The sequence below is a fragment of the Heterodontus francisci genome, chromosome 21 (genome assembly GCF_036365525.1).
Source record: "Heterodontus francisci isolate sHetFra1 chromosome 21, sHetFra1.hap1, whole genome shotgun sequence".
NCBI lineage: Eukaryota > Metazoa > Chordata > Chondrichthyes > Heterodontiformes > Heterodontidae > Heterodontus > Heterodontus francisci.
This window is the reverse complement of record NC_090391.1, coordinates 54,503,489-54,510,102: the sequence shown is the minus strand read 5'-3', so window position 1 is coordinate 54,510,102 and position 6,614 is coordinate 54,503,489.

Sequence of the window (6,614 nt, the reverse complement as noted above, 5' to 3'; positions counted from 1 at the left end):
CGGCACAGTGGCGCAGTGGTTAGCACCGCACCCTCACAGCTCCAGCACTCCGGGTTCAATTCTGGGTACTGCCTGTGTGGAGTTTGCTAGTTCTCCCTGTGTCTGCGTGGATTTCCTCCGGGTGCTCCGGTTTCTTCCCACAGCCAAAAGACTTGCAGGTTGATAGGCAGAAGGGCCTGTTTCAGTGCTGTAGATCTGAATAAACAACAGTTTTCACAGATTCATCATCTGTAAGCAAGGGGAAGGTCAGTTTTGGCTGTGAAAAGCATGTGGTACTGGAGAGCGATACTGACTCGCGATATTGGCAATCTGGAGGCTGACCAATCTTGGCGATCACAACAGAGGTATTCAGGATGAGCATCCACTCCGAATGGCAACATACTTATACAAAGTAAAAAGAATGGAGACCGTGAGCAGTGAGTGCAGCAATTTACAATTGGTGTCAGCCACTCCTGTTTTGAGGTCTCTTTGAGTGTGACAAGAATCATGAGGCTGGAAGAGAGTGTGGATGAACAGGGCGCACAGTCGCACGCAAGCAGCTTCTTGAGTGAAGAAGATGCTACCCACCAGAGAGGGTTTACCATCAGAGGTTCTGCTTCCTGCAAATGACAGAGCAGCAGTGTCACTGAAGATTGTGCCTCTCCAGGGAGGCGGTCACTGAGCTGTGCACTATGATGGAGGAGGATCTGAACCAATGAGTGGGGGCACCCATCCTGCAATTACATTTTCATCTTTTGTGACATTTAAGACTGTGAGCTTAATGTTAGGCACTGCACTCACCTTGCCATACTACATTGATCCTGTTCCTGCACTGAAGCCTCTTACATGGGACCACGTCACGTCTGCTCACCTCCACATCAGTCTCCTGCCAGGCCCTCTCTACCTGCCTAGCCGGCCTCCTTAAGCCGTCCCAATGGGAAAAGCACTTCCCTCCTTGATCTTGCAGCCTGGAGGATCACTTCCAGGGTGGCATGAGAAAACCTGAGCGTCACCCTTGCTCTGAGTGCTGCCATCTAACAAACACACCAGTTGTCAGTCCTCCCATCCAATGTCCTACAGTGCTCCTTTCTTTCAATCGATTGCTGGCTGCGTTTAGAATAGCATGGGCCTATGGAGACTCAACTACCGTGACACGACATGGTCCTACCATTCTCCAGCCTCTAATCTCACTACAGCTGAACATCACAGTCAAACCTTGCAGGCCCGGGTAGATTGACGTCTAATGATATCATTCTAAATATTCAGTTTTACCATGTGATTTTTGTGAAAATCATTATTTCCTCTCAGGTCTGCTTCCGGGTGATTATGATGATGTTCAGACTGGAGCCATTGACACTCAGGATGGTCACTTGTTGCTGGACATTGGTCCTGATGATCTCTTCACACTGACAAGTGCCGGTGGTGATCTCTGCACTCTCGGTGAGTTAAACTCCCACAGTCACCAGCTCTCTGTCACGACTTTGAATTTCATTCCCATCGGTGTTTTCATAGACCGCTGGTTGATTTAAATTCATGTTGTGATGAAAGGAAATTTATCTAATTAATGCTTGACTTAATTTAAAAAATACTTCCTGATGTTATTCCTTTTGTAATATCTCTTTTATTAATACTCCCACTGGAAATCCTTCAAGTGCTCAATCTGAACACCCTGATTCAAGCTCAGAAGATCCACTTCATCTGCTATCATCCAGCGGGAAAATAACAACACGGTGAATGGAGCTGAAAAACATTCAAATTCCAGTCCCCATCACCTCATTGACACTTATATAGATGACCCGAACTGAACTCGATTTCAGTTCCATCATTAATACATAATCTTTCTCCCCACAGAAGACAGCTCTCAGACCTGCACTGAACTCGCTTTTAGTCCAATCATTTATCTATCATCTTTCTCTCCACAGTATACAGCTCTCAGACCCGCACTGAACCAGCTTTACTGGTTCCCTCCAATCTTGAAGACAATGAGGATGTTCACTGTGATAGGTACACAATAGCAGACATTCCACCAACGATGGGCAGTGACTGTCTGGTTAAACATTTTATGTCCACATCAACCCAGTAAGAGCAATGCTGTATGACTTGTTCCATGTGTACAGTCCCGGCTGGTTCTGATAGTAATGTGATAATCAGTGGTGTTTTCAGCAGTCAGTGATTCTAAAGTATCAGAGAGAACATTCTGTGTACTTAATCTTGAAATAGGAGTCTTATAGAAACAAGAATATTCCTAGGAGATCAGATACTGTATTTGATGTGTCTGTTTGATGGTTTGCATTGTTGTAACCCTCTCAAGTCGTGTCTGCTGTCCTTTCAGCTAAAAGTCAGCCTCAAATCCTACAAATGATGTCTGAAGGTGGACCACAGGCTGGTGGAAAATATTCTGTGTAAATATTCTGAGAGAATGGCATGAACTTTTCCAACAGTGTGAACATGCTGGATGTGCTTCCCTTCACGATTTAAACATCACTTTATCTTCATCAATCACCAGATTACTTGGTGTTGAAATAACTAGATTTGGCTTTTCTCCACACATTGTCTGAAAGTGTGTGTGTTCCGTTTAATTAAAATACAAAAGAGAATTGATTTCGGATCATTTCTCTGTCTGTACAAATACTGAGATATAATACTCCGCATGTAATTGCCAACACTGTTACAGAGATTAAAATCATTGCTTATTCAAAAAGAGTTTATACGAAGTTCGTTCTGTAACCGCTTCTTATATTCATATCTTATTAAAGAAGGTTTAGAATACGTCAGGCCACAAATAAATGCTCTGTCTCTTTTATCTGCATTTATTGTAACTGTTTCCTGCACCGCGATATACTCGATGTGGACAAATTACTGCAGTTTATCGTGTAAGTGTTGATGTGCAATGGAAATAACATAACATTAAAAAACATTTATTTCATGTTTTAATTGGAATGTGTGCCTTTGTCAATATTAATTCCTATATTATGGTTCAAGTGCCAAATATGCACCAATTCCGAGATACAATACAATGTGGTTTTACTGTGCTACACTCCCCTAGCGTATGGCGGGTCAGACGGAGAATCTGATCAGAAATTGATGTGTTTTTGCACTTTAATGATTAATATTTCAGTTAGTCATCACTGGAGTGCAATTGTTACTCAGTCAGGGGAAGACTACACCGTGCACTACTCTCCAGCAGATTGTGAGTTTACTGATTGGGAGGCTTACCGAAACACCCGTATCCACCAGCAGAGGGCGACATTATTAGAATTGAAAACATATAATGCTGGAAACACTTCACAGGTCAGGTATCATCTGTGGAGAGAGACACAGAACTAGGTTTGCATGCTCATGCGATTTCTTCAGAAATAGAACATTGAACATAGAACATAGAACAGTACAGCACGGTACAGGCCCTTCGGCCCACGATGTTGTGCCGAACCTTGAACCTACTCCAGGATCAAACTGCCTACATACCCTTCATACCACGATCATCCATGTACCTATCTAAGAGTCGCTTAAATGCCCCTAACGTATCTGATTCTACTACCACCGCTGGCTATGCATTCCACGCACCCATCATTCTCTGTGTAAGGAACCTACCTCTGAAATCTCCCCGAAACCTTCCTCCAATCACCTCAAAATTATGCCCCCTGGTGATTGCCCTTTCTGCCCTGGAAATAAGTCTCTGGCTATCCACTCTATCTATGCCTCTCATCATCTTGTAACACTCTATCAAGTCACCTCTCATCCTTCTTCGCTCCAATGAGAAAAACCCTAGCTCGCTCAACCTTTCTTCGTTAAACATGTCCTCCAGTCCAGGCAGCATCCTGCTAAATCTCCTCTGCACCCTGTCTAAAGCTTCCACATCCTTCCTATAATGAGGCGACCAGAACTGAACACAATATTCCAAGTGTGGTCTAACAAGGGCTTTATAGAGCTGCAGCATAACCTCGCAGCTCTTAAACTCAATCCCCCTGTTAATGAAAGTCAACACACCATACTCTTTCTTAACAACCCTATCAACTTGGGTGGCAACGTTGACTGATCTATGGACATGGACCCCAAGATCCCTCTGTTCCTCCACACTACCAAGAATCCTGTCTTGAAGCCTGCATTCTGCATTCAAATTCGACCTTCCAAAATGAATCACTTCACACTTTTTCAGGTTGAACTCCATCTGCACTTCTCAGCCCAGCTCTGCATCCTGGTGAATGTCCCGTTGCAACCTATCACAGCCTTTTACACTATCCAAAACTCCAGTAATCTTCTTATCATCGGCAAACTTGCTAACCCAGCCTTCCACTTCCTCATCCAAGTCATTTATAAAAATCACAAAGAGCAGAGGTCCCAGAGCAAATCCCTGCGGAACACCACTGGTCACCGAGCTCCAGGCTGAATACTTTCCATCTTCTACCACCCTCTGTCTTCTATGGGCCAGCCAATTCTGTATCCAGACAGCCAACTTTCCCCGAATCCCATGCCTCCTTACTTTCTGAATGAGCCTACCATGGGGAGCCTTATCAAACGCCTTACTAAAATCCATATACACCACATCCACTGCACTTCCTTCATCAATGTGTTTTGTCACATCTTCAAAGAATTCAATAAGGCTTGTGAGCAATGACCTGCCCCTCACAAAGCCAAGCTGACTGTCACTAATCTAACTATGCTTTTCCAAATAATCATAAATCCTGTCTCTCTGAATCCTCTCCAATAATTTGCCCACTACCGATGTAAGACGTTAAATATTTAATGATAGAGATTAACTACTTTTAACAAATACAGAACCAGGGAAAATGAGGCTTGGAGAGAGTAAAAGAGTTAAGTTTTATGTTAATATGGAAGCAGGTGTGATTAAATGAAACCTGTCCCCTTTACTCTCTCTGATCTATGTCCCTGTGATCTGCAACACTTAATTCCCTCAACCCTGACGCAGCGCCGTGAGTCAGAGTGCCATTCAAGTGAGGGCAGAAAAGAAATGTAATAGCAATAGAGAATCGCATAGTTTGGGGAATAGATACTGTTCTTTGCAGCAAAGACAGGGAGTCCGGAAGGCTGTGTTGCCTACCTGGTGCCAAGGTTAACGAGATCTCTTCTGGGCAAGAGAGGAACTTGAAGTGGGAGTGGAAGGTTCCAGTTGTCGTGGTCCACGTAGGTACCAATGACATAGGTAGGACTTGGAAAGAGGTTCTGCTGAGGGACGATAGCAGCTCGGGGCTAAATTAAAAAGCAGAACCACAAAGGCAATAATCTCGGCATAACGACCTCAGCAACGTGCAAACTGGCGTAGGGTAAATAAGATTAGGGAGGTAAATGCGTGGCTCAAAGATTGGTGTGGGAGAAATGGATTCCGATTCATGGGGCACTGGCATCAGTACTGAGGAAGGAGAGAGGTATTCCTTTGGGACGACCCTCATTTGAACCAAGCTGGGACCAGTGACCTGCCGAATCGTATAACTAGGGTTGTCGATAGGACTTTGAACTAATTAGAGGGGGGAGGGTACAATTGAAGGGAAGTTTATAAAAAATCAAAAGGAAACGCGAGATCAGAGATGCAGGGTAGTGAAGAGGCGAACAGTAATCAAAGTGTGACAGGAAGGGGCAGAAAATATAAGCAGAATACTGCAGCAGTAATTAGAACCAAAATGAGTAACAATGGTAAAAAGTCTAAGATAAGTTCTTTATCTGAATGGACGCAGCATTTATAACAAGATAGCTGATTTGACCGCACAAATAGAAATAAATGAATATGATTTGATAGCAACTACAGAGACAAGGTTGCAGTATGACCAAGACTGGGAACACGAAACTCAATGCATCTGATATTCTGGATAAAAAAGGCAAAAAGGGAAAGGAGGTGAGGTAACTTTGTTCATAAATCAATGCGATGTGTTGGGCTGATTGATGCTTATTCGCACTATACCAGCTCCGCATGGCGATCAGTATCCTGGGCTGGTAACCCATATTCACACTGTACCAGCTCGGCACAGTGATCAGTATCCTGGGCTGGTTGACCCATATGCACACTGTACCAGCTCGGCATGGCGATCTGTAAACTGGGTTGGTTGACCTATTTCGGACTGAACTGGCTGGACATGGAAATCAGTATCCTGGGCTGGGTGTCCCATATACACACTGTACCAGCTCGGCATGGTGATTCGTGTCCTGGGCTGGGAGACCCATGTTCTCACTGCAGCAGTTCGGCATGGCGATCAGTATCCTGGGATTGTTGACCTATATTCACACTGTACCAGCTCGGCATGGTGATCAGTGCGCTCGGCTGGTTAACCCGTATTCACACTGTACCAGCTCAGCATGGCAATATATAAACTGGGTTGGTTGACCCATATTCGGACTGTACCAGCTCAGAATGGCGATCGGTATCCTGGGCTGGTTGACCCATGTCCACACTGTACCAGCTCGTCATGTTGTTCAGTATCCGGGGCTGGTTGACCCATATTCACACTGTACCAGCTCGGCATGGTGATCAGTATCCGGGGCTGGTTGACCCATATTCACACTGTACCAGCTCGGCATGGTGATCAGTATCCGGGGCTGGTTGACCCATATTCACACTGTACCAGCTCGGCATGGTGATCAGTATCCGTGGCTGGTTGATCCATATTCACACTGTACCAGCTCGG